Below are 9,915 nucleotides of genomic sequence, written 5' to 3' on the forward strand. Positions count from 1 at the left end.
CAACGTCCCAGGGGGGGTGGCACGGATACCCTAGCAGATCGGCTAGCGGAATTGGGGGAAAGGGCAATGGAGCAAGAACGCATGCTTGCCATTTGGATGTGGCATGCGGCGCGGGCACCACAGGCCGTGGTACCCCAGGAGCCGTTGACCATTGCTTTACACAGATCGGGACGTACTCAGTTTGCTAAGTTTGCAGACAGTGATGGGGACATTGATGGACATTTACAAGTTTTTGAAAGGACTTGTAAACTACATGATTTACCCATGTCAGAGTGGGTGAGACACCTTGTGCCCACTCTGCATGGAGAGGCCTTGGAGGCCTATCGATGAGTGGCCATGGAGGACTGTGGGGATTACGACGAAGTCACGAAGGCCCTCCTCCAGCGATTCTTCATCACTCCAGAGTCTTACAGGAAGAAGTTCAGACACTTGCCTTAGAATCCTGGCAGCACCCATGAGCGTTCGCCACCCAGCTGCGGCAGTACGTGGTGAAGTGGGTGAAGGATTCGGAAGCCACTACATGGGACGCACTGATCGACCTGATCTGTAGGGAGCAGTTCTATCGTAGGTGCGCCCCAGAAGTGAAGGAGTGGGTGCTAGACCGGGAGCCACCCAGCTTAAAGATGGCTGCCCAGTTAGCAGACAAGTATGTGGCAATTCGGCCACATGGGCAGAAGCGCCCTACCAGCAGCCAGCCCCAAAAGACTGTATCACCAGGGGGACACCCCTCTTCAGCTCATCGCCCCCCAAAGCAATCATCTTCCAACCTGGGTGCTTTTGGCCAGCAACCGCCCCGCAGTGCCCCTGCCAGTAATCAGAGGACATAGGAGCCACGCCTGGACAAAAAGTGCTATGGCTGTGGGACAATCGGACATCTGAGGATGAACTGTCCTGCATCCCAAGCACCCCAGACTCGTGCCCCAAATACGAGTGCTGGAGCCCGGATTGCTTGCTTAACCCGTGGAGGTGAGCCTTCAGAGACTGTACCCCCTCCTGTCAGTCCGATGAGTGTGGCGAGGAACAGGTAGGCTCTGCGGAGAGAGTCACCTGTATGGCTAAGAATCCCCCACCAAATATGTGGCGGCACCTGCAGCCGGTCCAAGTGGGGTCCCCGCAGGGCGAAGGCTTAAGAGACTCTGGGGCCTCCATAACCGTTGTGAGCCCCCACCTTGTAGATCCTGCTGCAGTACTGCAGGGTTGCACTGCAAAAGTTACCGTGGCCGATGGGCTAGAGTGAGAAGTGCCCATAGCCAGAGTCTACCTCGACTGGGGAACTGGACAAGAACTAAGAGATGTTGCCATAACGGATGGCCTCCTAACTTATGTCGTCTTTGGGAATGATCTCGGTGGAGGAATCGTTACTGCCTTTGCGAACGCCATCACCCGGAGTCAAGCGGCCAGACTACAGTCTTCATTGTCTATGCCAGCACAGCCCAGCCCAGAGGAAAAGACCACAGCGGCTGAACAACTGCCAACCACAGCGTCAGCCAACCCAGAGGAAAAGACCACAGCGGCCAGATCAGCACATCTGCCCCTTGCCTCTGGTGGGCCTACGTCCCCTAGCAACGCAGAGGATGTCGGTTCCAGTTTGTTGAATCCTGTGGGGGTGCCCAGTGATGCTCCTGTCCCTAGTGGTTTTCCAACTCCGGCGGTGAGTATGAGCGACCACCCCGACCCTACCATGACTGACCCCAACTTGACTGACCCAATATTCCCCCTGTAGAGTGTCCAGACTTGGGAGAAAGTGAGTGCTGCAGGCAGGAGTTTAGGGAAGCTAAGCTCTCTGACCCATCCCTGTAAGGTATGAGGCGCCAAGCTGGCCGCGGCCTTGCTGGAATGGGGGCAGGGAGTGTGACCTGGTGGAAAGGGTTACTGTACCCGGTTAGCCAAGGTAGAAGGGGATAGGCCAGTGCAGGAGCAAGTTTAACTGGTGGTTCCCAGGAGTCTCTAGGCGAGGTGCAAAGTGCGTCAACTCCGCACTGCCCCCTATCATCCCCAGACTAATTTACTTTGCGAGAGATTCAATGGCAGTCTGAAGCAGATGCTACGGGCATTTGTGACTTCGGAGGGGGGAGACTGGGAGTGATACCTGCCACACCTCCTGTTTGCATATCGGGAGGTGCCCCAGGAGTCGACCGGATTCTCGCCATTCGAGTTACTATATGGCCGCAGAGTCCGTGGACCTCTTCTACTGTTCCGGGAGTCTTTTGAGGGGGAGCTGATCCACCAGGAGGAGTCCGTGGTGGAGTATGTGTTGAAGCTCAGAGATCGGTTAGAGAATCTCATGGGACTAGCGCAAGCGAATCTTGTGGAAGCACAGACCAAGCAGAAGACTTGGTATGACCAGGGCGCGCGTGCTCGGGTCTTTGGAGTAGGGCAGAAGATGCTGGTTCTGGTGCCCACACATCAGAACAAGCTCCTGGCTGCCTGGGCGGGACCGTACACGGTCGCAAAATGCCTAAGCGACATCACCTACGTGGTGTAATTTGACAGCGATGGTAGGAGGCAGCGTAGCTACCATGTAAACATGTAAAAGGCATACCACAAGCGTGTGGAGTCGGTAGCCGCTGTGTGCTGCCTGCCGATGGAGGAACCAGGAAAAGATCCCATTCCTGACCTCCTCGCAGATGCCAAGGGTGAGGGTGGTGTAGAGGAAGTTAGCTGGAGCAGTGAGCTTGGTAGCCCCAAGAGGGAGCAGCTGGAGTCAGTGCTGTATTCCTTTGAGGCCCAGTTCAGCAGGAAGCCCGGCCTGACTTCCCTACGTGCCCACCATGTAGACACTGGTGAGCATAGGCCGATTCGGCAACCCGCATTTCGGGTCTCACCAGAGGCGCAGGCGAGAATCTACCAAGAGATGCAGGAGATGTTAGCGCTAGGCGTAATCACGCGCTCCAACAGTCCGTGGGCCGCCTTCGTTGAACTGGTTCCCAAAAAGGACCGGACAACCAGGTTCTGCATAGACTACCGCCAGTTGAACGAAGTGACCAAATCTGACGCCTATCCCCTACCCCGCACTGACGCACTGTTAGATGAGTTGGCTGGAGCGAAGTACATCTCTACGTTCGACCAGAGCAAGGGGTATTGGCAGATACCAATGACTCCCGAGGCTCAGGAACGGTCCGCCTTCATCACCTCCTTTGGCTTGTTTGAGTTCAAAACCATGCCATTTGGGATGAAGAATGCACCAGCCACCTTCCAGAGTGTGGTCGATGACCTGCTGAAGGGGTTCAGAGGTTTCGCCCAGGCCTACTTGGATGACATTGCTGTCTTCAGCCGAACCTGGGAAGAGCACCTGAGGCACGTGGGGTTGGTGTTAGAGAGGATTCGGTGGGCAGGTCTGACCATCAGGGCAGACAAGTGCCAAATGGGGATGTCAGAGGTACAGTACCTGGGACACCGTGTGGGGGGAGGTAAGGTGAAGCCCGAAACAGCAAAGGTGGAGGCAATCCGTGACTGGCCCCGGCCCACAACCCAGAGACAGGTCCTGGCTTTCTTAGGGATCGCAGGGTACTACAGACGTTTTGTCCCTGACTTTAGTTCCGTGGCCAAACCCCTGACTGATCTTACTAAGAAGAAACTCCCCAAGATAGTTGACTGGACGACTGCATGTGAGTTGGCATTCCAGTCGTTGAAAACAGCTCTAGTACAAGCCCCAGTACTGATGGCGCCGGACTATAGTAAAAACTTTGTTGTACAGACTGATGCGTCACAGTACGGACTCGAGGCAGTACTGAGCCAGGAGGGGCCGGATGGACAGGAGCACCCTGTGGCCTATTTGAGCAGAAAGCAGCTACCTCGGGAGGTGGGGTATGCCACAATTGAAAAGGAGTGTTTGACTGTTGTTTGGGCTGTGAAGAAGCTTCAGCCCTATTTGTATGGCCGCCATTTTATGGTGGTAACGGACCACAATCCATTACGGTGGCTCCAGCACACCACGGGGGAAAATGGCAGACTGTTGCGGTGTAGCCTTGCTCTTCAGGTTTATGACTTTCATATTATCCACAAGCAAGGCAAGGCTCATAGCAATGCGGATGGACTGTCACGTCAGGAGCCTGAACCCCTAAAGAACTCCCGGTAACCCCATTAAGGACTGCGGTACCAGAGACCAAATCGTTGGGACATGGGTCCCTGGTTGACCCGCTTGAATGGGGGGGGGGTGTGGCCGGAGAGACCCCCAGCCCACGTGGAGAATAGCCACAGCAGCACTGAAGGGGTTAACCCCTAATGCCCGGCGCCATTATGAGGACAATGGGCGCTTGGCACCATATTTAAAATTGTGTGGGCGCTAGGCGCCGTGTGTTTACCCATGTTTAAAAATGTGTTTTGAAGGTATGCCGCGGTCCCGGACCTCCCCGGCGACCACGGCAGTGAGGTCATCCCCCGGCGCACTGAGCAGTGTGTGCGTGCCGGGGGAGAGGGGAGCCGCTGCAGCCGGGAGATCAGCTCCCGCTGCAATGATCTGTGTGAGCCGCTGACCACCGGAGTCCGGAAGCTCAGCTCCCGGCAATGGCAGCGGTGAGCACAGCCCCCGGCGCACTGAGCTGTGTGTGCGCCGGGGGAGAAGGTTGAGCCGCTGTGGGTGGGAGCTCGGCTCCCGCTGCAGCGCGCTCTGTGGTTGCCTCTGCTGGGGGGCCGGGAGTTCTTCTTCCGGTGCTTTAGCACGCTAGTGGTAGCCAGCTGCGGCAGCCGGGGCGAGCATTCCTGGCTGCTGGGCGGCAGGGGGGGTGCGCCGCAGCCCGGCTCCCCGCCGGATGCTGCGGCGAGGCCACAGGATACAGCGCCGCACACAGGGTACCGGGCTAGCCGGCTCCCTGCGCTACGGGGGGCACCAGAGTGCACCGCTCAGAGGGTACCGGGCTAGATGGCTCTCTAGCGGCGGGGTGTGTGTGAGTACTGGGGACCGGGAGCTACGCTTCTGCCACCTCAGCACTGAAAAGGGCACAGAGCCACGGCAGCCGGGACCAGTGTCCTGAGCCGCCGGGCTTCAGATCAGGGGGGTGCGCCGCGAGGCCACCAAGTAAGTACCACACTGGGGGGACAGGGAGAGCCAGCTCCCTGGACCCTAATGGCAGGCAGGCTGGAGGAGGGGGGAAGCCAGCCCCATACCTCTAGCACTGAGAGAGAGAGCCCTAGCAGCCAGGCTGCAGGGCTAGGGGAGCCAGCGCTGGGCACAGTATTTAAAACAAACACATTGTGTTTTAAATGTAATAAAAAGTGTATTGTGCTGGGAGGCACTGCAGTGCCTGGGTATGTGGAGCCTGTGCAGGGCACAGGCTCAGTGTATATTTAAAGGGGAATATAAAGTGTATTTTAAATGTGATGTATTTAAAGGTAAAATGCACTTACTTGGTTGTGTGTCCTAGGAGGGGGGAATCCATGGCTGTGCAGGCTGATGGATTCTCCAAGACCTTTTCCCCAAAAACGAAATCCTTTCCCTTCCAGCCTCACACTTGTATGTTGGCTTGGAAGAGAGAGGAGAAGCTCAGCTTTGAAACAAGCTGAGTGTTTTCTGGAGCTCCATGGAGATCACCCGTAGTGGCCAGGAAACCTTGACCGGGGATCTAGGCTGCCCAGCTCTGGAGCCCAAATCCAGGCTGCAGGCAGTGGGCTAGGTCCCGGGCAGGTTTCTGGAAGGCAGTTTAGGCGGGAAAACTTCCCCCAGCCTAGACTGAACGGCACCGTGGCGTATCCTGATCCTCCAGGATGGGACAGTCAAAGGAGAGTGACCACTCCCCACTGTCCATAGAGAACAATGTTAGCTGTGCATGTGACCAAGGCATGCACAGCCCATGGGTAAACATTGATTGGTTGTACACCACAGGGCGGGCTTACCCCCTGTGGTAATGTGTATTGGAGTAAGATAAAAGGAGGGCAGTTGCCCCATGAAAATTGTATTGTACCATCTTTATTCTGCTGGAACATCTTGCTGTATGCTGTTGCCCCTAGCAATAGGGAAGTCTTTTTTAAGGCTATTATTGAGCAAATAAACCTCATCTGCCTCAGGAAGATTGCTTCATCTTGTGACCTACAGGGTTATGCCAAACATAGCCCAGTCCTCCGGCTGTCCAGGGAAGCACCTAACGTCTCCAAGTTCTGCCTTCCGCCACCTACCGGTAGAAGCCTAGCAAGTGGCTTGTGGGGATTCGTCAACACCACACAGGTGTGGAAAGGCAGTCCGTCGGCACATACATAGCAGAAACGTGGTTCCAAACGCCACGGCAGGTTAGGAGTTTGGTGGGGCAGCATAAACCCGCCCACAGCGCAGTGGGTGGAGTCAGTAACAGGCGGTAACTGACGGTAAGCTGGAATCCCCTATGTGGTCAGTTCCCGTGTGACCTAACCTTCCATTCTGTGCACAGGGGACGGGAATCGAAAGCAGTAAGGTCTTTCGTACGGGACCGTCCTGTCACAGAAACTATGCATCCATACCAGTGCTGCATTTTAGTTGTGCGCAGTATATAGTAGGAGGACAGTGCAGTATGTTGCTGTGACCACTAGTATATATGTAGCAGTACGGTACAGTAGTCCACTGCTCTACCTCTGTGTCGTCAAGTATACTATGCATCCATACCTGTGCTGCATTTTAGTTGTGTGCAGTACTATATAGTAGGAGGGGACAGTGCAGAATGTTGCTGTGACCACCAGTATATATATAGCAGTACGGTACAGTAGTCCACTGCTCTACCTCTGTGTCGTCAAGTATACTACAAAAGTCCAGTAAAATAACCCGAAAATCAAAATTAAAAGCGTCTGATGAGAAGCGTAAACTTGCCAATATGCCATTTACGACACGGAGTGCAAAGGAACGGCTGAGGCCCTCGCCTATGTTCATGGCTAGTGGTTCAAATTCACATGAGGATGGAAGCACTTATCCTCTCGCTAGAAAACTGCAGTGCCACTCCTAGATGGGCCAGGTGTTTGTGTCGGCCACTTGGGTCGCTTAGCTTAGTCACACAGCTACCTTATTGCACTTCTTTTTTTTCTTTGCATCATGTGCTGTTTGGGGACTATTTTTTAAATCTGCCATCTTGTCTGACACTGCAGTGCCACTCCTAGATGGGCCAGGTGTTTGTGTCGGCCACTTGGTTCGCTTAGCTTAGTCACACAGCTACCTCATTACACCTCTTTTTTCTTTGCATCATGTGCTGTTTGGGGACTATTTTTTTAAATCTGCCATCCTGTCTGACACTGCAGTGCCACTCCTAGATGGGACAGGTGTTTGTGTCAGCCACTTGGGTCGCTTAGCTTAGTCATCCAGCGACCTCTGTGCAAATTTTAGGACTAAAAATTATATTGTGAGGTGTGAGGTGTTCAGAATAGACTGGAAATGAGTGGAAATTATGGTTATTGAGGTTAATACTATGGGATAAAAATGACCCCCAAATTCTATGATTGAAGCTGTTTTTGAGGGGTTTTTGTAAAAAAACACCCGAATCCAAAACACACCCGAATCAGACAAAATAATTTCAGGGAGGTTTTGCCAAAACGCCTCCGAATCCAAAACACGGCCGTGGAACCGAATCCAAAACTCGAAAAATTTCCAGTGCACATCACTAGTTTTAATTGATGTATCCACTTGACTGGTTGTTCCTGTTGTCATTCACTCTGCATTTTACTCACATTCTGCTGCGTGTCTAATGTCTTTGAAGCAGTCTAAATTTATATTAAGAAATGGTGTAAGGTGGATCTATGAACATAGTATAGAATAAGAGCACAGCGGAAAAAAGTAAAAGATGACTAACAGTGAGGGTTTAAATTTGTAGTAAGTGTATATAATATCTTTATTGTGAAATGATAGTGTTAAATAAAGTATTGTGTGGATTGACTATCTCCTATATATTTGTCTAAATCTGTGACTCGGTGCCTGTAACGCTGGGCGGAGTTACAGTGGTGGGTGGAGTTATTCAAATGAGTCACAGAACTGGGCAAATCTACAGGAGAGCAGCAGCAGAAGCAGATGGTATGGACATTCCCAGCTTTCTTCAGACAGAAGGAGGGACACACACACACACACACACACACACACACACAACACCACACAGCGAAAAGGGGGCGTGGGCAACGAAAGGGGGCGTGGCTTCACCGGAGGGCACCCGTTTTCGTCAGTGAGGGGGCATGCCCAGCGCTCTGTGAGCTGCTGGCATGCCCCCAGGGGCAGATTATGAGTCTGGGGTCCCAGGGCACTTAAGACAAGGGGCCCTATCTCATTGCTGTGGGATTGGGGGCGTGGCCTAATCGCGCCAGCGAAGCCACGCCCCCCTATGCAAATTCCAGGATTTTTTTTTTTAATGGAATTTTGGCCCCTCAGCTAGAGGTAAATCCAGAGGAGGTGGTCGCTCCCCCCTACACACCCGCACAGGCAGAAGAAAGCAGGGAGACTGCTGCCTCCCTGCAACACCACAGACCTGCCAATATGCAGCAGCGTGTGCTGACTGTAACACAATGCTGCCGCTGTTGCTGGCAGGACGGGGGAGCTTCTGAGCTGGGACAGAGCTACTCCAGCCGGGGGGCCCCCTAAAACTGTGGGGCCCATGGTACGTACCCCCTGCCCCCCCTTAATCCGGCTCTGCTGCTGGAACCCCCCCTTAATCCGTACCCCCTGATGCCCCCTCTCCCTCTGTCTCCACTAAATTCACAGCTGCTCTAAGCAGAACAGTGAGTACAGGAGCTTCCCAACTGACCCCCCCCCCCCAACACCACCACCACCGCGGGACACTGTGGCCCACGGGTGGGACAGCGGGACAGACCCTAAAAAATGGCACTGTCCCGCGAAAATCGGGACGGTTGGGAGGTGTGGGGGTGTGTGAGGGGGTATGCCGTACTGACAGACGGGCACCGGCTCACTGTGTGCTTGACCCTCCACATCAGCATACTCAGCAGGGTCTCTCTGGTGCGGAGGAGCGTCACTTTCTGGCACACTCCACGCTTCTTAGCTGCAGTTTTGTGGGGCACCTGCCGCTGTGCAGGTTCCGTACTGCCTCTGTTATCTCCAGCCCCGGCAACCCCACCGCTAGCTGCAGCGCTGCCACCCGCAGTGAGGTGCGCCCAGCTTCTTCACACACTTTAGCCGGCGGGTAGCGCTGCAGAAGTCCGAGCTGCTTGTAGGCTCTGACCCCCTCCTCCCTCCAGCCGCAGCGTCTCCAGGGAGCTAACCAGTCACTCCCAGTCTCCCCTTACCACAGTGCCCAGCAGCCGCGAGGTCCGCGCCACGTGCATGCTATGACCCCCTCCTCCCTCCAGCTGCAGCATCTCCTGGGGGCTAACCAGTCACTCCCAGTCTTCTCTTACCACAGTGCCCGGCAGCTGCTCGAGGTCTGCGGTGTGTGACTGAGGAGGGGGGGAGGGATGCGGACGGGCAGAGGAAGCAGGACTCCAGCCTGAGAGAGTCAGCCATGCCAAGTCTCCACCAGCAGCAGATCCCAACAGGTTGGAGTGGAACAGCAGCAGCCAGCAGCAGTGACTCCGGTAAAACACATCTGTCTGTCACCACTGTTCTGTCCCTAATACCAATCTCTCCCGTGCCCTGTGTTCTGTCATGTCCCTGTCACCGTTATCCTGGCCCTGTCTCCCTTATCCTGGCCCTGTCACCCCTATCCAGGCCCTGCAGAGCTGGCCTTAGGCATAGGCAAACTAGGCAAATGCCTAGGGCATTTGATATGCTTAGGGGCACCAGCAGCTTCTGCTGATTAAAATGATATGCGGCATGCCTATATTCTGTGTGTATTCCTGGAAATCACTGTAATGTAGCATTTCATACACAGATACAGCCGCATTTTCATACAGAATATAGGCATGCTGCATATCATTTTAATCAGCAGAAGCTGCTTGTGCATCCTAGCCACATAGTAATGCAAATACGATGCATTTTTATAAACAAAAAGCGCCCGACGTTAGCAGAGCTGCCAGCTGACTCAT

Source organism: Pseudophryne corroboree, unplaced genomic scaffold (assembly GCF_028390025.1).
Source record: "Pseudophryne corroboree isolate aPseCor3 unplaced genomic scaffold, aPseCor3.hap2 scaffold_931, whole genome shotgun sequence".
Taxonomy (NCBI): domain Eukaryota; kingdom Metazoa; phylum Chordata; class Amphibia; order Anura; family Myobatrachidae; genus Pseudophryne; species Pseudophryne corroboree.